Raw genomic sequence first — 26321 nt, forward strand, 5'->3', positions numbered from 1 at the left:
AAGACAGGGAAACATCTTGTATGGAACTTGACACTTGTGCTGTAGGAATCTCATAAAGAAAGCCAGTAAGTGATATTGTCTAGACTTAACTCCCTTCTGTTACCTGAGACCCCAGTTAGATATTCTTTGTTGCCTCAGTTCACCATACAGGATGAAGGAGTAGATTTAGATATGCCTTGGAATGCCTTTGCAAAAGCAAAACTCACAATTTCCAAAGTCAGGTGTTTAGTCGACAGCAATAAGGAGAGATCCAAACAGAATGTATGTCTTGGGGAATGGTGCAGAGCCCTGCCCCAGCCACAACAATGCCTCCACTCAATGCTATCCAAAATGAATGAGGGTTCAATGCCACCAAAGGATCTGGCACTTTATTGTGCAAAGGTAAGTAAGTTAATACATGAGTGAAAAATAGATGCTAATTCAGCCAACCTGGGAGACTACAGGACTCAGATATTTGGGGTCCTAAAGGAATAAAGGCAAATAAATTAAACTCCTTCATGTGAAAAATAAATACCAAATGGTAAGTGATAGTGTGATCCGCCCGAGTGACCAAAGGAGGCTTAGTTCTTTAATCATTTCCTCCTATCTCCCTGTGGAGATAAAGAGCAAGTTGGTAGGGAGAGATAATCAGTATACAAAATACTTCATCTCCTCAGCTTATTTTATTCACTGAAATAATAAAAAGATTGTAATGATGGCACACACTGCTTGTCGAGTTAATTGATAGTGAACAGGGCATGGAAACACTGCAACACTGTAATCCAAAAACCTGTGTCTTAGATTGTCTTTTAGATTTGCAAGTTGATTAATAGTTGAGCAACAAACTACAGGGCACTTATTTTTAGATTGTAAATCTGCCCATTGCTTTTAGCTTAGCTAATCTTGAAAGTTTTCTGGGTCTGATTATCGTATGATTAGTCATTCATCTGTGTTACATCTATATGAAGAGTCAATTATGTATCTTATTAGACTGTATGACTGTTCATTATTTAAGGATACAAACTCGACTTACAGACTTTAATGTGTGTCTTCTGTTTGACCTCTGTGTCTGTTGCCTATCAAAAGTATACAGAAGCTCAGTTCCTAGCAAGGTAATGGTGGCCTAACACTTTCAGATGGTAATCCATGCCTGTGGACTAGATGACAGTAAGCATCAGGTAAAGTTGGCATAGAAACCATTCCTTCTAAAACCTCTTTGTTGCTAAATGTGGCTATAAAGCGTATTTGACACTAACTCCTGTCATCAGATAGTTCCCTCCCAATGTTGTTGACTGGATCAACAACCAGGTCTAATTCAACCTGGCAACGAGGGACAATTGACTTTGGTAATGGATCTTCACTTCAACGAGGACATGGAAATCAAGATGGAGTCACCAGTGTCAGTCCTAAACCAAACTGATCAAAGCCAAGAGGTTATGAAGGAAGGGTTCTTATGTAACTGTTATTAGTAATTGTTACAGAAGATTCTGCAGAACTGTACCCTTAGAATGGGTCCATGTTACAGAGCTGAGAAAGTAAGAATTATGGACTGAAGATTGTCACTAACAGAATAGCTCTTTGTGATGTACTCTAGAGATGGAATAGTTCATTTTTAGAAAGTCAATCATTGTGCTCAGCCACTTTTGGAGTAAAAGGTAAATAACTGGTTACTAATTCAGCCACTTTGCCCCAGACCATTCTGGGGAACCAGTATGTGGCTTCTTAAGTCAACCCCAACTAAGGACAACTACCACACTAATGAAACAAAGAGGTAGCCCAACACCAGTGGGGCCTACCAAAGTGCTGGTTACAGTCTTCCTTGACTGAGTCTGGCCCAAAACAGATTGGATTCCATTGAAGAGGCTAAAAGGTGGATGTAACTACAACAGGATACTCAGGATCCAACAGGTCTCTCCAGATGGTGCAGCAGACCTACCAGAAGGCCTATCCCCAACTCCAGCTCTCCCAACCTGCAGTGGACACCAATGGAACCCCCACCTCTGTATAGCAGCCTAGAGACATCACGTGAATTAGAACATATCACCTGCAGACCTAGAACCTTGCTGCAAACGACCTTACTAGATAAACCTCCAAGGCTGTGAAGGTGGCAGGACTCAACCCCTGGATGCATCATTCCCAGCTAAAGAAGGTCACATTGGAACTGGAAGATAGACTGTTCAGCACAACTGGAGATCTCATAAAAATAAGATACTTGTTCTCTGTATGAGTGGGAGCCACAGGGTTCAGACATTAGAAAACCAGCATAAATTCTGCAAACCACACAGGGTGCCACTGGATGTGAGATTGAGTCAATGATTTGACTCAAGTATTAAAACACCAGTGGGGAATGTAATGGGGTGCCATCATTGATGGCACATACCACTTGTCAGGTTAATTAACAGTGAACAGGGCACAAAATGGAGTTTCCGCACCCTGCCCTTCCTACTTCCTCTCATACCATTCAAGTTAATTAAAGGCACAAAAAGTGCTCCCTGTCCCTCTTGCCTTCCACACCATTCACAACAACTGACAGTGCAGAAATTATTCCAGAGGTTCTGTGCACCTGGTACCTCCTCCCTCCTGTTGTGCTATGTTAGGATAGTTAACTACAGGAAAACTTAGGGCTCTGATAACTCCCTTCCTGTCTGAAACTTTGTTTGTACTGTATGGTTCTCAATCTGACTGAAGGATGCAAGCTTAAAAAACGCTTGACTTTTGGCGGTCAATGCAGTGGCTCCTGGAGCGTAGCGGGAACTGCTGTCACCAACCTTAGGATGTTTTCTTAGCATCCTACACTTTGGTCCTGTGTGATCTCTCTTGCACTCTGCAACAACACCTCTCAGTTGTATTTTTTTAATAAATGGACTTGAGACATTATTTTTATCTTAAATTCTCTTCTAAACGAACCCATATATTGCAAAATCACTCAGTTTAGCATTGTGTTCAATACTACAGTTAACCAAGCCCAATACCATTCCTTCTGCCCAGAAAGCACTAAGTCTGTCCTCACTTTGAGATTCCCACAACACATAATCATGAACTTTTAAAACATTTAGATCTCAAACGAATTTTTAGAGGATGCCTTCAAATATCGTATCCACCATTGACAGACTATGATTTCACCAATATTCACCCACATTATAGCAGGTTATATCTAGCAAACTTCTGTGTATATGCTCAGAATACTGTATATGTTAACAAGCAATTGGTTCACCTATTTTGTATTGAAAAGTTCCAACAAGAATTTCTTTTAAGAAATAACTTGTGCACTTACATTGAGTCAATAAAAAGGTAACTTCAAAATGTATAGATTCATTCAGTAATCATGTATATAGAAGCATCTGCTGTGTGTCAGGCATCATTTGGCACACCAGAATTATCAGAGTAAGAAAATTAAAATCATATATATATATATATACACATATATATATATATTCCAGTTCTTTGTTCAACACAAATTCTAGTGCAAAAGTAAAGTCAAAACAATTTATAAAAAGAAGAGTGAATATTATTGCACATAATATCATGATAGCTGCTACAGGAAGAAATAAACAAAAGAAAAAAGAGGTAGCAGGAAACTGAAGTTTGGATCTGTTTCCAGAATGCTTTAGGTGTGAATAAGTGCAGGAAAGCCAGAAGCCCTCTTAGTGACACAGGACCCCCAGAACCTGGGCCCACTGTGGAAGCCCTGCAGACATGTGCTGAATGAGTGAGTGACCTTCCCTCTAAGGTTACCCCTGACGCCATGACTGCACTTCAGGGGTAGTGCAACTGAACTGGGTAACCAAACGTTTTATGAGTGCTTTATGAGTAACAAATGGATAATGGTCATTGCAGATTTGAGATGCTACGATTTGACCTTTGGTTACTGTTTTGTTTGTGCCCCTTCTTTTCAGAACTTATACATAAGCAAGGGCTTTTGATGAAACATATTGTCACTCTGAAGTCCAATGAACAGTCCTAAAGAAATTTGGTAGAAATGATATGAAAGCAATACAAGAATCATGCCAGAGTAAGTTTGCAGCTCTCCAAGAGCCGCCTGTGTATCTTCAGGGTTTGGCCCTTAAAAAAAAAAAAAAAAAAAAAAAAGCAAGATTATTTTAAACTCCTTTCCCAAGCTCAGGATTTTGGTCCTGCAGGTTTTTCTCCTTCAGTGCTTGTGTTAACTGGCAAAAACAACTATAAAAATCAATAGATGTTGCAGGCTGGATGGAGAGAGAGAGTGCAAAACAGAGGATAATGTCCCCCGGGAAGAGAGGCGAGGACATAAAGGAAAACTGATGGCAGGTGTTTCAGGACAGTCCTTTCAGCAGGGGCTCTGAGCCCTCTTGGGAGGGCTCTGAGCCTGCAGGAGGGCCGGTTCTCATTCTAAGCAGTGCAGGCCCCCTGGGACTGCTTTCTCCCAGAAGGCTTTTGACTGGCAATTCTGCCACGGCTAGTCTTTGAGGCTCAGACTGGCTTCCTGTCATTCCTCCTGGGACCTGGCCTGCTTTCCTCTCCAAAATCACAATGCCAGCTTCCACATTTTCTGTTTTATCCCCCTGAAAGCCTGCTTGTGGAGAGGAACCCAGGCTTCTCAGTCCCACTGACCAGCAATGCTTCAGTACTCCTGCAAAAGACAAGCCAGCTCTGGGCCTGCTGCTGCCTCTTTTAGGGAAACGCTGAGAACTCACAGCAGGTGCAGGTGGTCCCCCACGGTTTCTTCTGTGGAGCCTCTGTCTGTCCTACAGCACACCTCTACACACCCATTGTACCACATTGTATGGTGGCATAATTTTATCCAATAAGTTTTTATTTTTTTTCATTTCTTCATCAACACATTGGTTATTCCTTTACCCATGAGTGATGGCTGGTTCCATGGTCACACCTAGCTCAGCCCATCACCACCCCAACTCCTGAGCTAACCAGTGGGACTTGTATTTCCACTGGGTTTGGCCCACACATCCCCCACAAAATCTACCCCCAGACCTGGTTCTCTCACGTGCTAGTTAGTATCATGGCCCTGCCTAATGTAACCCATCCTCTGTTCCAACAGTCAGTTGCGTACTGGTACCTAGCCCTGCCAGAAAGATCCCCAGCCATAACTTTCATGTGGACTGGCATGTGGCAGTCAGAGATGATCTACATCAACAGCCCATCTCAGGACTCCCATATGGGCTGGTAAATCGGTCTGGCCCAAATAGATCTTATGGACTTTCCCCTCCAAACCACCAGGTCTCAGTCCCCATACCTGCCAGCAAGTTCCATGACCCCTGTCACTGGGTGTCACACAGGATTCATCCCTCACCTACACTCACATTGGCCTTATCCATGGATGTCCCCAGGCAGCAATTACATACCCTAAAAACCCTAGAGCTTGCCACCAGGTGGCCAGCAGGCAGAGCATGGCGTCCAATAGGTGCATTGGCCACCCAAACCCCAGGACTCACTCACTGTGTGGCAGCAGAGACCATGGGCTGAATCCCAAGCATTGGGTCCGACCTGGCTTGGGCACCCCCCGTAGCCGCTACGCTGCAAAGGGCTCCTTTCGCCCAGCCCCACGGGCGAACACTGCCCTGGCTCCTCCTGCAGCAAGATGATGGCGGCATGGCAGAGCCAGGTGCCTAATCCCATTCCCGAGATTCCCTCATCATGTACTTATCCTGAGGGAAGAAACCTCTCAGGCCTGGGAACACCTAGGACTCACCATGTGACAGCAGTGACAATGGCCTGAATCTCAAGCATTGGGTCCGGCCTGGCTGGGGACCCCCCTCCCCCGCAGCTGCCATGCTGCAGAGGGCTCCTGTACCCCCATCCCCATGGCAGAACACCTTTTTTCATCTTAGTGACAGAGGCATATTTGGAGAGCAAATATGCTCAGCATAAAAGATAAAGTGGACTTGTTAAACCCACGGTTGTACCAAATACAGAGCTATTTACGTTACACAAAAACTTGAGAGCTCTCGGTCTTAGAAAGTCATTTCACTCTCAATGAGGTGGTCACAGAAGGTGGTTAAGAACTCGCATTTACTTTTAACATATTGGTTACTCATTACTATGTCAATTAATTCCATAATGATGTAAATTTTTGCTGATGGTATGTTGGAGCTTTTAATTGATCAGGATGATACTCTGCTGGCTCTGTCTTCAGACCAGAGAGGGTATACCTAAGAAGCCGTTGAACTTGACTGGACAATAAGATGCTGGACTCTATGTTTGGTATACGCTTGCAATGGGGGAATCTCAACTGAACTTGAGCTGTGGTTATGCAACAAGGTGGAGGAATCCACCATGGCAGGAGGGTTTGGGGAGGGGTGGGGAGAACCCAAGTACCTATGAAACTGTGTCACATAATACAATGTAATTAATGAATTAAAAAAAAAGAATTAAAAAAAAAGAAAGTCATTTCACTTCCTGGACCACTGCTTCTCCACTCTCTAGAAGAACTTGAAGCAAATGATCCTTATGCTCCATTTCTGCTCTGTTACTATTTCACAAATCATAGGAAGACCTTGAATATCTTATTTGTCCACATTTGCTAAGCATTCTCTCTTCTTTCCACTTCCCCCTTGAGAGCCATATAAAAATACTTCTCTCCACCACAGACGAGACCACAAAGGGAAAACAGCATTGGGCTTGACTGATGTGACTTTTGTAATATAAGAAAATATTAAATTTGAACACTTAAAGAAATGTGTTTATCATGAAATAAAAGTACCAGTGATCAGTGAGATGCAAGAGGGGAGAGAGAGGCAAAGGTTAAGTGAAGCAGCATCTGGCAGGCTGTGATTAAAATGGAGATATTGCACTGCAAACCACTGGCAGCACGTGTGAAGCATGTAAATTCTGCTTTCCATTGGACTCAGCACAAGGAACACTGTTTGGTGGCTATTTGAAGAAAATGCTGGGATTCATGTTGGAAAAGGAGAGGAAGGACTTCAGGGACAAATGAGCGGGAGCTGCTGTGTGGATGTCTTCTACAAACCCTGAGACTGAGGGTTAAGTGTTTGGTACAGCAGTGAAGCCAGCGTTCTGTTGCCCAAATCCCTCATCAGAATATCTGTGCTCAATTCCGAGCTCTTCTCCAAATTCCAGTTTCCTGCTGATGTGTACCATGGGAGGCAGCAAGTGAGAGATCAGATACTTGTCTCTCAGATTGAGTTCCCGGCTCCACCCTCAGCTATGAGCATTCTGTGGAGTGAATCAATGAATGGAAGATTCTCTCTTTCTTGCTCTCTTAAATAAACAAAAATTAATTCATTAATCTGTCTGCCTCTTCAAAAAGAGTCCTGAGGATGAAATGAAGATGAAAAATTGTTATCTAGAGAGCAAGGTGAGAGTCAAGAGAGTCAAGAGACGTTTGAAGTTTCCGGAGAAAGATTCAGCAATAAATGACAGAATAAGGGAGGAGAGAAAGGCAAAAGCACAGAGTAGAATGGGGCCAGTGGGAGCAGGTGAATCCGAGAATGCAGTCAAGCAGAGGTGGCAAGATTCACCTGTGGCCAGGGGAGAGGAAATAGATGGAGTGGCACTGCTTGCCGACCTGCAAGCATCACTTCTCACGTCTGTAGAGTTGTGGACATTCACCACTGAAATCAAGGAACCCTTTTCTCACAATGCATGTAAGGAAACGTGTTCAAACTGGTTTGAGTGACCAGCATGAAATCTTACAAAATGTTAATGAAGAACTGCTATTCAAATCCAAGTCTTTAGTCTGTAAATACAGGTTCTTTCATCCTTCCTTCCCCTTCCCCTCTCCCTCTGACTCTCTCTTCCTTTTACTTCTTCCTGCTCCCTTTGCTGCTATTTTTTGAATGCCAGTCAGGTTCTTCAGGATCATCAACCTTGGAATTAGTGTGCTGAAACCCTCTGACACACGTTTAATGTTACCAAAGGACAGACTGGCTAGCAGATTACACTGTTTGAAGCCTTAATGCCTCACTTGTTTATAGTTAGAGACCTCTAAAGTCCTTGATTTAAAATTTTTTTTTTTCTTTCCATTTTGTTGACAATTTCCATCACAACCCCATCTTCCTTCTGGTTGTTCCAACACAACAGCTTTGGAGGTTAAAGAAAGCATTTGCCAAGGCTGGACGCTGACGGAGGCTCCCTGAGTTCAAGGCTTTATCCTGCTCTTCCAGCTTGTCTGTTTTTAATTCACTTGCACTTGACCTTTGCAGGGGTTGGGACATGTCCCCCAAAGGTCATGTCTTGGGAATGTCATCCCAGTGCAGCAGAGTGTGGCTACTAAAAGGTGATTCCATCAGGAGGGCTCTGCTCGCAGAATGCAGATCAGCTACTGCAAGGCTAGGTTTGTTCTGATGATGGGTTCAGTTCTTCCCGTGCTGTTTCCCACTCACCTGCTCTTGATCTCCGTCTTTCAGCAGGGTATGATGAAGTATGAAGGCCTCCACCACCAGAAGGCACCACACCCCTGAACTTCCCGACCTCTAAAACCATGAGCCAAATCCATCTCAACTACTCCTAAATTACCCAGTCTAACACTCTGCTCTCACAGCACAAAATGGAATAGGCATTCTTTTTCTAAGAAAAGTGACTTCAAATGATCTGTAGGAAAAGATCATAAGCACAGAGCATTCATTCATCCAACTATCTTCTAAAACGAATAAGAACATGTAAATTAAAAATGTAAATGAGCAAGAATCACTTAGAGTGCACATTACCAGAAATCTACCAGAAAACAAATAAAAGGCTTGAACACTGGTAACACACCACCTTTCAATCACCTCATTAGAATTAAATAACACAATAGCCAAATTCACTTCAGATGTTCAAGTGAAAACCTTTCGTGCAAATGAATTATTTCTGTGAAAATACAGCTGCTTCATTGCACTCAATGGTGCTTGTTTGGCCTAGAATGTTAATGATGCTCTCAGCCACGTCCAATAACATGCATGAAAATCACAGTGCTATTTAAATAAATATGGAGAACTGTTATCAGTGCTGAAAATTGCACAACGGAGGGGAAAGAACAGAAGGGAGTGTAGCTGCAGATGCAGGTTCCAACCCACCACATTCTAGCTACATGAGTTTGTGCACATTAAGTAAGTCATCCGTGATGCGGCTTTGTGTACATTATTTGATATCAATGAATCCATTTCTTCATTTTCTAAATAATGAGAACAAAAACAATAAAAACGCTCTCCCTTAGCACTTATGAGGGTCATGTGAGAGCAGTCAATGTGGTGACTGGCATCCAGTGAGCACCACACATCATTTCTCCCACACAATTAATCCTCCTGCATCTCAACTTTGAACACGCATATTTCAGGTGAAGTGCTTGGCCTGGGGAGGCAGTACTTCCCTTTGCCCCCACCTGTTCCCCATGCCCCGGTCTCTTCTTCAAGCATCTACACAGCCTCCTACAACACACAGAGAACTCAGAGAACTCAGATGGCACTGTCTTCTTTCTTTTTAGCAGATGAGGAGACTGGATTCCAAATAAGGAAAGTTACCAGCTTAATGGCCCTTGGCTAACGAGCATAATGTGTTAGTATTATATCTCCATGCCTAAACCTGAGGTGAAGGTAACATATTGTGAAATGCATAGTATGCCCTCTCTATTTTAGGAAAGTTCAGGGGCAACAGACCAGGGAATGATTAAAGAGCTCATCTGGTGGAAAAGAGCCAATACTTGATAATCATTCAATGCTTATTAAATTTCCTTCCATCAAAATCCTCTGCTGGAGGTGCTGAACTGAGCAGCTTGAAATAAACATAGTCATCAGTCTGGGAGACCTGACAAATATCTAATAATTAAATACCAATGAGGACGTGTGACACAGCAAAGGCAACACAATTCGCTGAGGGAAAAAAGGCAGCACAAAATGTGACTGTAAACTGTATATACACTAGTTACTTAGAAAGAAAGACTCCCTCTGCCTGCAGTTGGTCCCAAACACCCAGCTCAGATTGTCAAGTCCTGGACCACACTCGCCTTCCCAGCTCCCCACACAGACCCAGGCTCTAACCTGGCGGTCACAACGTCCGTGTGGAGGCCACCGCCGAATGTCTGGCTGGCGCTGGAAACGGATCGCTGGAGCCGGGATCACCGGAGCCTGCGGTTCTGAAGGCTGGCGAGTCCCTGGTCGGCCACAAGGTCAGTCTCAGGAGCTCTTCGTGCCAGGAAAGCGTCACTTCCCAGCTCTGCTGGAGATGATTAGCCCAAATGGCTGGGTGTCCAGAGGAATCCGAGGGTCGACCTCTGGTGCAGTCTTAGCCTGAGACGGACCAGTCCGGGCCCAGGGGTTTGGCGTGGTGGGCGCGGGGAGAACCACCGAGCTCCGCACAGACTCGCGACATGCACAGTGGTGACACCGGGGACTCAGCATCCACGGGGAAGAGCGGCCGCGGGGAGCCAAAAATAAATAAATCTTTAAAAAATAAAATAGCTGGGCCCAGCAGCGTGGCCTAGAGGCTAAAGTCCTCTCCTTCAACACTCCTGAGTCGGGGACTCCGGGAGCCACCTTGTGTGGAGAGGCGCAAAGCGAAGTTGACAGAACAACACACAGGCCCCTTTCTGACTGTTCATACGGATCTGGTCTGGGGGTGGAGGGGAGCACTGGCTCTGCTCCCTGCGGGGTCGGTGTGGTCCCTGGAACTGAAAACTAGCAACTGCGGTTCTCCACCTGGAGCCATATCGGGTGGCAGGACAGCAGGTGTGAACCCTAAGTGGAGATCCAGAGTGGGCGTGTTGTTGGTTAATTGCGCGGAGCTGAGCCCACGGCAATAGTCTTGCAGCCTGGGGGGTCTGTGTAGTTCCTGGAGCTGACTGCGACAGCCCCCTGATCTTTCTGGCCACCAAGTCTGCCCAGGGTGACCTCAGGAGGTACTCAGACGTGTTGGCTAGCAGGGGGCGACAAGCTCACTGCTGCCTATAAAATCAGTGCCACGGACAAAGCAATTATTCAGGACAGCTGTGTTTCCTAAACTCAGGGTACTGGTTGAACATTAAAGTCAATTTATACACCTGAGGTAACAGACCATAGAGATGTCGTCAAACAGATTGGCAATTACAAAAGGTAAAAGACAAGAAAAAAACACTATGAATGTTCCTGAAAACTCTCCAACAAAGGAGCAAAAGCTTCGCCCATTCTCAGAGTTAACTGAGAAAGACATTGAGAAAATGGGGGACAAAGAACTCAGAAAACTCATTGCAAAGCTGCTGGTCAACAATGAGAAGTACAAACAAGAGTTCAAAGAAGAAATAGTAGTAATACATCAAATTAAGGCTGATATATCAGAAATGAAGAACAAAGTAGAGCAAATTAAAAATACAGTGGAGAGTCTCAAAAACAGAATGAATGAGGCAGAAGAAAGAATTTCAGAATTAGAAGATATTTCCTGCCACCACGAAGAAACAAACAAAAGGCTGGAAGCAGAGCTAGGTCAAGCTAAAAAAAGTATCCAAAAATTAAAAGATATGATTAAAAGGTCTAACATAAGAGTTATGGGTGTTCCAGAAGGTGCAGAAAGAGAAGCTGGGATTAGAGGTGTATTCAATGAAATAATACAGGAAAACTTCCCTAAGCTGAGGAAAGAATTAGAAAATAATATACAGGAGGGCTACAGAATTCCCAACAGAGTTGACCAAAAATGAACTTCATCACAACACATGATAATCAAGCTCTCTTCATTTGAACAAAAAGAAAAAATCCTTAAATGTGCATGAGAAAAAAATCAAGTCTCATATAGGCGAACCCCAATTAAACTCACAGCTGACTTTTCAGAGGAAACATTACAGGCCAGAAGAGACTGGAGTGACATATTCCAGATTCTAAATGAGAAAAATTTTCAGCCCAGAATAATTTACCCTGCAAAGCTCTCCTTTGTCTTTGAAAATGAAATAAAATTCTTCCACAATAAAGAAAAACTTCAGGATTTTGTCTCATCTAAACCTGCCCTATAAATGATATTCAAGGAAGTTCCTATGAAAGAAAAAATAGCAACCATCAGAAACAAAGGCAAATGTGGAGAACATCTAACTAAAACGCTAATCACAAGAACTAATTTAGAACAACACATCGCCAAAATGACAGGACCAAACTGCCCCTTATCTGTAATAACGCTGAATGTAAATGGCTTAAACTCATCAATCAAACGCCATAAATTGGAGGATTGGATCAAAAAACAAAACCCAACTATCTGCTGCTTACAGGAGACGCATTTTACCAACAAAGATCAGAAAAAATTGAAAGTGAAAGGATGGAAAAACATATTTCAAGCAAATGGTAAGGGAAGACAAGCAGGAGTAGCCATTCTTATATCAGATAACATAGACTTTGATGTGAAGAGCATCAAAAGAGATAAAGAAGGATACCACATAATGATCAAAGGATACCTCCAGCAAGAAGAGATCAGCATAATAAATGTTTATGCTCCAAATGCCAAAGCATCTAGCTACGTGAAACAAATATTAATGGGATTAAAGGGAGAAATAGACTCCAATACAATCATAGTGGGGGACCTTACTACCCCATTAACACAAATGGACAGATCAAAAAGCCAGAAACTCAGCAAAGAAATAATAGAACTCATTCAAACTCTAGAGCAAATGGACTTAGTTGACATCTATCGAACCTTTCATCCTACTGACAGAGAATACACGTTTTTTTCATCAGTACATGGAACTTTCTCCAGAATTGATCATATTGTAGGCCATAAAACAAGCCTTAGCAAATTTAAAAAAGTGGAAATCATACCATGCATGTTCTCAGACCACCAAGGAGTGAAGCTTGAGACCAAGAATTCGAAACACCAAGGAAGACTTACAAACATATGGAGGCTGAACAATATATTACTAAATGAGCAATGGGTTAGAGAGGAAATCAAAGGGGAAATTAAAAAATTGCTTGAAACAAATGAAGGCATCAACACAACTTATCAAAACTTATGGGACACAATCAAGGTGGTGCTGAGAGGAAAGTTTATTTCAATTAATGCTTATCTCAAGAAACAAGAAAAGCACCAAGTAAATCAGCTAACCTTACAGTTGAAGGAACTAGAAACACAACAACAAAGCAATCCTAAGATTAGTAGGAAAAAAGAAATCATCAAAATAAGGGAGGAAATAAACCAAATAGAGACCAAGAGAACTATACACAAGATTAATCAATCAAAGAGTTGGTTCTTTGAGAAAATCAACAAAATAGACTCCCCACTAGCTCGACTAATCAAAAAAAGGAGGAAGAAAATACACATCAATAGTATTAGAAATGAGAAAGGAGATATAACAACAGATACCTCAGAAATACAAAGAATCATCAGGAACTATTACAAGCAACTATATGCGAACACATCAGAAAACCTAGAGGAAATGGACAGATTTTTGAACATATACAATCCACCAAAATTGAATCAAGAAGCAATTAACAATCTAAATAGCCCAATAACATGCACCGAGATAAAATCAACAATTAAAGCCCTCCCAACCAAGAAAAGCCTGGGACCAGATGGCTTCACTGCTGAATTCTACCAAACGTTCAAGGAGGAACTAACCCCAATCTAACACAAGCTTTTTCAAACAATAGAAAAAGAGGCAATTCTTCCAAACTCGTTCTATGAAGCTAATATCACTTTAATACCAAAGCCAGAGAGAGAAACAACAGAAAAAGAGAACTACAGACCAATATCCTTGATGAACATAGATGCAAAGATCTTCAATAAAATACTAGCCAACAGGATCCAACAACACATCAGGCAGATTATTCACCCGGACCAGGTGGGATTCATCCCAGGCATGCAGGGATGGTTCAACATTCGCAAAACAATAAATGTGATACATCACATCAACAAGTTGACTCATAAAAACCATATGATCCTCTCAATAGATGCAGAGAAGGCATTTGATAAAATCCAACACCATTTCATGTTAAAAACCCTAAACAAGATAGGCATAGAAGGAACATTCTACAACATAATCAAAGCAATTTACGATAAACACAATGCCAGTATCATACTAAATGGGGAAAGACTGGAAGTCTTCCCGCTAAAATCTGGAACTAGACAGGGATGTCCACTCTCACCGCTACTCTTCAATATAGTTTTGGAAGTCCTTGCCAGAGCTATTAGACAAGAAAAAGCAATTAAAGGAATACAAATTGGAAATGAGGGATTGAAATTATCGCTATTCGCAGATGACATGATTCTCTACATAGGAGAACCAAAAGACTCAGTCAAAAGACTATTGGAACTCATAAGAGACTTTGGCAAAGTAGCAGGATACAAAATTAATGAACACAAATCAATGGCACTAGTGTATACAAATAATTCCACCGCTGAGAAAGAAATTGTAAGTACAGTTCCCTTTAAAATAGAGGAAAGGAATCTTAAATACCTAGGAATTAAGTTAACTAAAGATGTGAAAGACCTCTATGATGAAAACTATAAATCATTTAAAAAAGAAATAGAAGAAGACCTTAAAAAATGGAGAACCTTACCATGTTCTTGGATTGGCAGGACCAACATTATCAAAATGGCCATATTACCGAAAGCAATATATAGATTCAACGCAATCCCAATCAAAATCCCAGCAACATTCTTCTCAGAAATAGAAAAGATGATACAGAAGTTCATCTGCAATAACAAAAGACCACACATAGCTAAAGCTGTCTTGAAAAATAGAAATCAAACCGAAGGAATTACAATTCCAGACCTCAAGACATACTATAGAGCAGTGGTTATCAAAACAGTCTGGTACTGGTACAGAAACAGAGAAGAAGATCAATGGAACAGAATAGAAACACCAGAAGGGAATTCACACATGTATAGTCAACTAATCTTTGACAAGAAAACAGAAAACAATCCAGGTAAAAAACCTGGTCTATTCAATAAAAGCTGTTGGGACAACTGGATAGCAGCTTGCAGAATAAAGAAGCAGGACCCGCACCTGTCGCACTATACAAAAATCAGCTCTAATTGGCTCAAGGACCTAAACCTACACCCAGAAACCATTAAACTACTAAAGGAAAACATAGGAAGCACACTCCAAGATATAGGAACAGGGAAAGACTTTTTAGAAAAGACGCCTAAAGCAACGGCGATCAAATCCAAAATGAACAAATGGGACTATATCAAACTAAAAAGTTTCTGTACAGCAAAGGAAACAATTAACAAAGTGAAGAAGCAACCAACAGAATGGGAGAAAATTTTTGCATTCTACACAAGTGACAGGGGACTAATATCTAGGATCTACAAAGAGCTTCAGAAACCCAGGGATAGTGAAAAAACAAACCCTGTAGCAAAATGGGCAAAGGAAATGAACAGACATTTCTCAAAAGAACAGATTCAAATGGCTAACAAACATATGAAAAGATGCTCAGGCTCTCTAGCCATCAGAGAGATACAAATGAAAACCACCTTGAGGTACCACCTAACTCCTGTGAGACTGGCCTACACTCAGAATTCGGAAAACAACACATGCTGGCGTGGATGTGGGGAGAAAGGTACCCTCCTTCACTGCTGGTGGGAGTGTAGGCTAGTACAATGATTGTGGAAATCCATATGGAGAGTGCTTGGAAAATTGCAAATAAACCTGCCATATGACCCAGCAATCCCGCTCTTAGGAATATACCCAACAGAAGTAAAATCTGCATATGAGAAGGGAATCTGTAATCCTATATTTACAGCAGCACAATCTACAATAGCAATGACATGGAAACAACCCCGATGTGCGTCTAAGGAAGAATGGTTAAAAAAACTGTGGTACATCTACTCAATGGAATATTATTCAACTGTCAAGAAGAACGATATTATTCTATTTAAAACCAGGTGGTCCCAACTAGAAACTATTATGCTCAGCGAAATGAGTCAATCACAAAAGAATAAATACCATATATTCTCTCTCATATAAGGAAGCCAACATGGAAAAGGTAACTCCAATAGTCCATTGAGTGTCTGTTGGCTGTTTTGGCTGTGTCTCAGATGTTTTGATGTTTTTATGTTGGTTTATTTGCTTCCAAATAATTTCTTTTCTCTAGTGGAGTTCATCAAGTGCCCATGGAGTATGCAATGGCAACATAGTTCCTAAAAGACTTCTGTGTTTCCTTTTAGTTAAGCATGTGCTGCCTACTCAGTGGCACATTACTTAATCAAGGTGCTACAATTTGTTGTTGACGTTGTTGATGTTGTTATTCATGCTGTGATTGATGTGGCTGTTATGAAATGATGTCAATCCGAAAATAGTTTAAAAAAATGTTCTAGATATGAGAAAAAAAATGTCTTTGGTATTTTGAGATTGCAATAAGCTTGTAAATTGCTTTAAGTACGATGGGTATTTTGATGATATTAATACTTTCAATATATAGGAATTTGATTTTAACAGATAATTTTGTACTATGAATGTTTACTGTTAGTACCAGGTGTGAAATATGGCTTTTTGTTATTGTTATACTTTTGTTTTCAAAAGATTAATTTTTCTGGCCGAAAGTCTTAATTATTTTAGAGGTAATCTGTGACTACTTTGCCATGTGTGTGTTTTTCCTTTCTTCCTGCGTGTTCCATGAGGAAGATATTCTGACTTTGTAGATGAAACATGCTTATGCTTTATTGTACAAGAAGTCTTACGTTTTTAAAGCAAATAAAGGTGTTTTTAAAAAAAGAAAGAAAGAAAGAAAGAAAAGAAAGAAAGAGAAAGAAGCCATTTTAACGCTGAACTCAGTACGTATTTATGGGGGCCAGCACAGGGGTGCATAAGTTTAAGCCATGGCATCAAGTTCCAGATCCCATATGGATACTGTTTTGAAATCCAATGCTCCACTCCCTATCTAGCTCCCTGCTAATAGGCCTGGGAAAGCAACAGAAGACAGTTGAAACCCATGAGCTCCTGCAACCACCTGACAGACCCTGAAGAAGTTCCTCATTCTTGGCTTCAACCTGACCCATCCCCAGTAATCACAGTCATTTGGGAAGTGAATCAGCAAATGAAAGATCTCTCTCTCTCTCTCTCTCTCTCTCTCTCTCTCTCTCTCTCTCTCTCTCCTTCTCTCTCTCTCTCTGTCTCCCTCTCTCTCTTTTTCTCCCTCTAACTCCTCCTTTCAAATAAATAAATTTTCTTTAAAAAAAACCTAATATTTAGCTAATTTATTGTAAAAACTATTTAAGTATCCCTGGCTCTATACAGAGTGTTAAAAATGAATAATAGAAAGATAAAGCTATACAGCACTACTAGTGACTTCCAAGACTTCATGATCAGTTGATAACACAAAACCGAACCTTGAAGACTAGTTAACAATGCAATGGATTCTAAAAAGATGAATACTGAATGAACTGAGTGGCAGACTGCATGGTTCATAAATCAATAAGCAATAAACTTTAAGCAGTTATAGATTTCAAGGAACAATATTAATCCTGGAAATAAACGAATGAAAAGCACTGCCTTTGCCTTCAAGGTGATCACACGTCTTTGGGAGATGTGAATAAACAGACAATTGCACTGGAATACAGAACAAGGTAACAGGAAGGCACACAGACATGTGGTGGGCACCAAAGAAGGGCACCTACCATCAACTGCGGGAACATTTGGGAAAACCTTGTAGAAGAGAAGTGACACTGAACAGTGAACATGATATTATAAAAGACCTCAGACAAGAGTGAGAGCGTTGTACAGACACAGCTTCACGGGAGAAGATAGTTTAAAAGAGATTTGAAAAGCTACTCATCTAGTGAAAAAAAAGATTGATATTTAGTTGGCAGTTTGTATTTGAGAAAATTTTAAAATCTTGCTCTTACATCTCTAGAGAAATACTAATAAGACAGAATACAGGCTTTATACCACATAGCATAAATTTGCAGCATGACAGGACAGCTTTTCTTGTTAAAGGAGATAAGAGTCCAACCAGATGAAGAGAAGGGAACAGTGTCATGTGTAGACCTCACATCATAACCGAGAGTAAGGCACATCAGCAACAGTATCAATTCTGAAAGCAGGTGACAGCCACCAGCAAGGCACGGAAACCCCACGATGTCCTATTGTAAACCCTAGGTAACACATCACTTCTTAGCCTGTAAGAGAGGGAGGGAGGAAGAATATTAAACTGACCAAGTTCAAATGCAGAACTGAGTTGCCAAGAAATCACAAGACATAAGTTTAACTTAAACAGAAATGATGGCTCCTGAAAAAAATGAAAATAAATATATGGAATTCTGAGCAATGTTGAGAAAGGACAATGACATCCATACACCTAGAGTGATATACGCATACCCTGGTCAAGACTACTCAGGTGGAGTGGAGCCCATGTACACTCAGATCTCTAGAGTCAATTCTCGTGCAAGATGTCAGGAGAGGTGTGAGGGGTGGCAGCAAGAACTCAAACTTCCCCTGCTTTGAGAACACCTTGTAAGCAGCTATGCACACAGAGTAGGGTGACTCTGGGGAAGGATGTAATATGTGCACTGAGCTTTGTGCTAACAAAGACACAGGGTGGGAAGTTCATGCAGAAATGCCCCTAGAAGAAAGACAGCAACAGAATGATCAGAGTCATGAACTCAAAACAGGAGTGAAAGAAAGGGATGCCTTGTTTGTCAGAAGTTTGCCTTTATCTAGAATCCAGAAAAACAGGAACCTCAAACATACCTTTCTTTATTGTACAGATGGACAAATTCCTGATTTTGTAGGTGGCATTTATGGAAACTTAGTTGCATCCATCCATTACTGTATTGTCTGTTCCCACTTTTACTGCACAGATAGAATAGACAAGGTATAGCAAAGACTGAATGTCATATAAAGTTCTTGCCTGTCTGGCCTTTGCCTGTCTGGCCACTGTTCACTGACTTCTGTTTTCCAGTCACCATTTCACAAAGTCAAACTTGCTACCTGATCCTTGGGTCACAAAAGCACAAATCCATGGTAGAAGGCAGGCAGAAAGGTGGGGTGGACAAATGGATGATGCAGCAAGGGGGAGACTAAGATCCTGGGACTTGTAAAGAAGATGAACATACCAGGCTTTAAAATTTATACTAGCTATAAAGAATATTTTTAAAACATCAATCATATGTTCTAGAATTTGCAGTTTTTATAGGCCCAACATCTTAATATGAGGTTAAAAGATGTATCTTGTTCTAAAACTTAGGGTTTTTTTATGACATTAAATTTTAAAGAGCTAAAGACCCAAGGAAAACTCAGTAATGGTAGTTCCAGAATGACACAATTTATGGGGACACATCCAAGTGTGGGGCTTCAGTAAACCATAGAACAAGCATGGCACATCTTCCTGAGTCATCCATCTTACTAGACAGGCATGGCAAAGCCTTATTTTTATATTAAAATAAAGAGATGTGTATTACAGAGTAGAATATAAAGCTTCCTAAATTTCAAACTTAAAATAGAAGACTTCAAGTGAAGTGTGTTCTGTTCACCCGGATCCTATCATCTCTCCAAACCCTCTGTTGTCAGCAGCGTAGGGTAAGGTAGAACTAAGCTTTCGGTGAATCCCCTACTCGGACCCTCTCCCTACAAAGGCAGTGCCTTCACCACCCACCTCCACTGTAGCAGGGTCACTATCCCTGAGTTTTACTTTCATCTTATGTTCCAAGGAGTTAACATCACACACCACAGGAACCAGTCTAACGAAACATATGGCTGCTTTTGAAGTGATCTTACTGGAAGAGATAAGTTTGAATGTGTGTGCAATCAAAGCCCTATGTGGAAATTTCCTTTAGAATTCACTCATGGGAAATATTTTGGTTGCTTTGAGGGGCTGGTGTATTCCTTTCTGAGCCTAAAATGTATGATGCACATTAACATGTTCACATATATCCCTTTATATGTGACCTTACAAGATAACACACACATCTTCTCCTTTGTTGTCAGACTCTCGAATGTTTCTAATGACTCTGAGAGCTCACAGAGCCCATACCCTACACCAGGAACTTCGTAGACTATGGTTGACACTGACTCACCCAATACCTATCCCTACAGGACTCCTATTTATTAAAGTATCTACTCCTATGCTGGCGTCAGATCCTCATTAGCCCAGGTCTAACAGCACCTGTCATTCTCCTCCCTCCTGAATGTGTCTCGGGGTGGCCCAGTGACCTAAGTAAACCGCATTAATGTGCTTACAGAGTTTCTCTCCCTTTCCTGGCCATCCCACCCTTCCTTCTCCTCCTTGTCAACTTCCTCTTCCTTTTTCCTTCCCTTATCTATTTCTCTTTTCTTTCACCTTCTGTCTCTCAAAATGACCATAAAAGAATGAATGGGACTTAAAGAGAGCTAACTAGGAATGTGCATGCACACACACACACACACACACACACACACACACACACACACACACAGGAAGGAGGGAGGAACAGAGAGAGAGAGAAAGAAAATGAATTATGTTAACACCCAAAGGGACGGTCCTGGCGGGCGTAGCCTAGCGGCTAAAGTCCTCGCCTTAAACGCCCTGGGATCCCATATGGGTGCCGGTTCTAATCCCAGCAGCTCCACTTCCCATCCAGCTCCCTGCTTGTGGCCTGGGAAAGCAGCCGAGGATGGCCCAATGCTTTGGGACCCTGCACCCGTGTGGGAGACGCGGAGGAGGTTCCTGCCTTCAAACTGTTCCTCTCAGGCCTCAATGGTTAACTTTCATACATCCTCATCTCTGTGTTTCCTCGCTGTACTCTGCTTTTAAATTGCTGTCACTTTCAGTCTAGTCCCTATCTAACTTCTTATTTATGAATAAGTGCTACCTCCCACACTAAACTGAGTTCCTTGGGGAAACAAGATGAGGTCCAGGTAGTACCCCAGGCAGAAACGAAGTGATTAAGAACAAAACTCTGCTAGGGCATTTTGCAGACGAGACAGCAGTCAGCCAAAAGTTGAAACCCTGAGATCTAAGTGTTGTTCTTAAGAGAGCAGGTTCAGATCACTGGGGAACGCCTTCAGCAGACACAGAAGGACCAAGACAGACCAGTTCCAGGGGGTCTGACAATCAAAGCTACAAGAACAATACTAAGCTAACAAGGTCTGTAGTTGCCAAGGCCAGAGCCTCGGGCAGCGCACATTCCTAAAATAATTGATGACATGTTCCATTCTTTTTTCCTCTGGACAGAGATGATTCAACTGAAGACTTCCTGGCTGAGGCACTGATTAGTCAGTAAACAAAATACCCACAAATGAATCAAATGAAAAACTGCCAGGCCAGGCACTGAGTTGATCCACGCTCGCAGAGAGGATGCTTCGAGGTGTCCACTTCCCAGAATCTCTTCTTATCTTTTTTCAGCTCCTCTTTCAACCCTGGTTCATGCTGTGCGGGTCTCAGCAAGGCAGCATTTACTTCCCATCACTCACAGATTTTGACTACAGTGGTTCCTGAAGCGCATCTTGATGATGACCTTGAATGATGAGAAGGCTCCAAGAGCTGTCTCTTCACTATTGATTTCAGAATCGGCCTAGAGAGAACGGTGCAGTCAGACCCTACTGGAGGAATCTGACTGTTGTTACAAAGGCAACAAGGAGAGACAGGAGGTTTCAGAAGCAGTAGGAACACATCCATGTGTGAGACCCTGGTGGCTAAATGCTCAAAGAGTAAGTTTATTCTAAGGAAGCCCAGAGCTGCTTGAGTTATCACGTAGTCATTATTTCCAACAATATATATGACCATAAAAGACGGCTTCACCTCCCACTGAGAACGAAAGACTGGGAGTGCAGTAAAGCAAATGATGTGGCAATCAGAGCCTGTCTGAATCTTTCCCCTACCACTTACCAGCTGTGCAACCAGATAAAAATTATTAGACACCTGTGTGTTTGTTTTCTTACCTGTAAAATGGGAATAATAAAAACATCTCCATCCTATGGCTGTTGAGAGGATTCAGTAAAATGGAGCATGCAGGGTCTTGGCACATTGCTGAGTACTGCAACACACACAGTCTGTCAGGGAGCTGCCTGCACCAGCATGGCTGTGTCTGGAGCTATGACGGTGCCAGCCAAGAGGCTACCTCAGCAGCCTTTATCAACCACTTCGGCATTTTTCCCTGTCCCTTCTCCCCGCAGGTCTCTGCTTCAAGTTCTCCCAGCAGTCACTGAGCACTCACCCCTATTTCTGTGCTGTTGCATTGAATTTATCCAGCCTTGCCAACATCCCCCTACACAGAGTCACTGTGGAATTAATTAATGACTCAAGGAGACGCTTCCTCCTCAATTCATAGGAGCCTCCTGAATAGAAATTTGAGTTAGGTTGAGGCCTTCAAGCCCAAAGTCAATGACCACTGACCTATCTTTCAAATATTGTTTTCTTAGGGTTACTTCTGCATATTCATTGCTTTTTGGATCAAATCATCAGCACGTGGATAGTAGCATTTACTCAGCAATTTTCATCTCCAAAGCAACAGAAAAGCCCCAAGTCCATCTGTCTGTTCACTGAATTTTCCATCTTTAATAAAAACAAGTTTCAGGCACCAACTTCAAAAGCTGATGCAGGCAAACCCACCTCCTGGGAAGCAGGTGCGCCCCATGCATATTAATGTGTAAAAAATCAGAACTGGGAGGCAGGGAGGAGACTTCAAAGGCTTGGGATGAGCTGTTAGAAGATAAAGATTCCCTTTGGAAATTCTGACTCTTGGGCGAGTGATTTAACCTCAGTCTCAGTTGCCTAACGTACAAAATGGGGTTGATAAATACACCTCACTTGTATCACAGTTTGTTGGCAAGAATTAAGTGGTACAGTAGCTGAGAAAATGATTCATAAAAAGATATGAATTATAAGCATTCATCATTACTTCCCAAAGGGATCACTTTTACCCAAATGCTGGTCCCTATCAACAAAATGAGAGGTTTGTCTCTTCCACTTCTCCACCAAAATGGTCCCAAGGTCCCTGCTGCTTCAAAGAAAAAAGAGAGGAAAACTGGCTCATCACACAGAAATCGTAATCGACTTTGATCAGGAGCTGGATTCTGCACTGTTTCCAACTTATGCAATCTTTAGGCAGCTCAAGGAGACAGGTCGTATTATCACTTCCATTTTACAGATTAGGGAACTGAGACATGAATGTGTTTAACATTTTGCATTTGTTTATTCAGCAAAAAGAGGAAGAACCAATTTTATTAATCAACTGTTCTCAATACCTGGTCCAGGAACCACTTTAAATATTTTTGGAAAGTATGTGAGACCAAAACAATCTTCATCATAGTACTAAATCATCATAATACTAAATCATTCTCCCACAAGCACACCCTGAGGTTATCCAGAGCCTACATGACTTGTGATATTGCAACAGACCGAACAAAATAAAAAACACATAGAAAAATCTGGCTCTCTTCTCAAAAACCACAACATTTTCTAAAACATAACACAATACCATTTTCTCACTTTTCCCATTCTGGAAAATATGTGACTTTCTTTTAATGTGTTATTGTATTAGGGACAGGCGTTTGGCAGAGTGACCCAGGTGCCTCCTGGCAATGCCCACAGCCTGTACAGGAGTGCCGAGGTTTGAGTCCCAGCTGCATCCCCGAGTCCAGCTGCCCACTGATGCACACCCTGGGAGACCTGCACGCCTAGCTTGAGCACTTGAGTCCCTGTCCCCTGTCATCCATGAAGAGACCCGGATTGAGTTCCTGACTCTTGACTGTGCCTTGGCCCACCCCAACTACCACAGGCATTTGGGGAGTGAACCAGTACATGGGAGGTCTCTTTCTGTCTCTCTCTCTACCTTTTTTGCAATAAATATGCACATAAAAATGCTAAGGTCTAATTATTTCAACATGCAATGCATTTTATTGTGATTGTAAGGGATCAATTCTTACTAAACTTTTAATTTTTAACATGGCAAATATTAAAATATGAAGAGTTGTAGCAATTGTAAATGGAAGCTCTTTGGACTTAAGTGGTCTTGACCCCTGTTTGAGAGAATATACTCCTAGCCATGTGCAGCCCTGTACTCCTACTGCTCGTCTTTGATCCACAAACTAGAAATAAAAATAAAATTTGCAATACAATAGAAGTAATACCAATGACTAACTGTTAATCCTAAATAGCTATACTATTATATCTACTTTTTATACAAATAAATTGATATTTAGAGAGTAATTAAGTGAGTTATTCAAGGTCACAGCTTATAAAATTTTTCAATGAGAGAATCCAGGTCTAGAAATGATTCATAATTTAATTTTTCAATTTATTATCATTCTCCCTACCTCTGAATGCTGACAGACAGTTCTACTGATACACAACTCAGGAACTAAATTTAAAAATCCACAGAAACAATTGCTGTTGATGTTATATTGGGACTCTTAATTGACTGGAATGATATTCTGCCAGCTCTAACTTCGGACCAGAAATGGTCTCCCCAAGAAACTGTTCAACCCATCTGGACAATAAGTAGCTGGACTCTATGCTTGGTATATGTTTGCAAGGAAAGAATCTTGATTGAATTTGAACTGTACTACTGCATCAAGGTGGAGGAATCTGCCAGGGGGGAGGGGCGTGGGGAGGGGTGGGGGGATTCCCAGAGCCTATGAAACTGTCACATAATGCAAAATAGTTAATGAAAAAAAAAAAGAAAAAAAATCCACAGAAACTACAGTTTACAGCCTTACAATCTGCTCTTAGGGCCAGAGTTGCAATGCAATTGGTTAAGCTGCCACTTGCTAAGCCAGCATCCTGTATAGTTTCGGTTCCAGCTGCTTCACATCCAATCTACCTCTCTGCTAATGTACCTGCCCCTCACTGGAATGTGAGTAAAGTTGTGTGAACATGGCTTCAGCCTTGCCCACCTGCTGCCATTACATCCACATGGGGAGTGAACCAGCAGATGGAAGACTGCTCTCTCTGTCTCTTCCTCTCCCTCTCTCTGCAACTCGACTTTTCAAATAGACAAATAGATCTCTTTTGAAATTGTTTTTAAAAGCTCTTATTCTTTAAGGTTACAATTGTACTAAAGATTGCACACATTGTTTTTGACTATCCTAAAACGTTCTCACCAAATTCCCTACAAACTAAAAATCAGATGGCATCCTCACGGTGAACATGACTCTTCTGCTGCTGCTGCTGCAGAATTTGGGCAAACTCTTCCTTCTCCAAGATCCTTCTCCCTGATCTCAGAGCCCCATGTATTCTAGGGTTTCAATGAGATCTGACACTACAACAGAAATCTCTTTGTCAAGAATAGATCTGGAAGTACCTGTACAGGAATTACCTGTACTTAAGCACCAGAGACAAAAGACAGAAAAAGTTATAAGAGTCCCAGTACCATACATGACAACTAGAATCTGACAAATAGAGTGGAGAAAATGATATTTAAAGAAATGATAGCTGTTGAAATTGTATTCAGACCTGACTGAAACCATTAACATACACAGTAAAAAGTTCAACAAACACGAAGAAAAGCAAATACAAAGAAAACCATACCAAAGCTAGTTGTGATCAAATTGCTTCAAACTAGTGATAAAGAGAAAAACCATTGAAAGAAGTTATAAGTAAAAATAACGAAGCCCATTCAGAAAAACAAAGAATGCCAACTCCATGTCACAAAGAATGTTAACACAAAAGCGCACAATAAAACATCTTCAACACACTGAAAGAAAACACAATGTCAGTCTACATCCAGAGAACTGGAACACTTCAAATGACAAACATCTAATATGAAGGAAAAAGGTTTGTCTTGGATTTTAAATCCAGGAAAGACAAATAGTAAAAATGATGTATCATAGAGTGCATGAATCAAAAGAAGATAGATATCAGGAAAATCCTAAATAATTTGGAAAAAGCAATCCATTTCCAAATATTCCATTTTTCATAGAAAAATGGACCAGAAAAATTAGAAAATACAGTCAGTGCTTGGGGGGATTAACTCCAGAGCCCCCCAGGATACCAAAATCTATATATGCTTAAATACTGCATATAAAATATGCTGCCAAAAATGATTGCATATCCCACTGTACACTTTAAGTCATGTCTACATATTTATAATACCTAACACGATGCAAATATTGCATGAATAGTTGCTATTAGTAGGGAAGAATGACAATTAAAATCTGTACACTGTCAATATATTGCAACACACACTTAATATTTTCAACTGCCATTGATACAGCACTGCAAATACAAAAGGAGATTTCAACAAGAATGAAACACGCTGCATCAAAACTTGTAAGATGCAAATAAAGCCACACTTAGAGGAAATTTTATAGCACTGTATGATCAGACTGACAATTTTTAAATCTCTTAATTTCTACCTCAAGAAGTTAGATAAATAAGAACTGATATCCAAAGCACATAAGGAAATAACAAAGTATAAATCAATGAAATGAAAAACAAACAAGCAATAAATATAAATCAGTGAAATTGGAAGTTGGTTGTTTTTAAAAGATCAATATAAATAATAAGTGTCTAGCTACACTGATCAAAAACTATGAAAATGAA

The sequence above is a fragment of the Ochotona princeps genome, chromosome 11, assembly GCF_030435755.1.
Source record: "Ochotona princeps isolate mOchPri1 chromosome 11, mOchPri1.hap1, whole genome shotgun sequence".
Classification (NCBI taxonomy): domain Eukaryota; kingdom Metazoa; phylum Chordata; class Mammalia; order Lagomorpha; family Ochotonidae; genus Ochotona; species Ochotona princeps.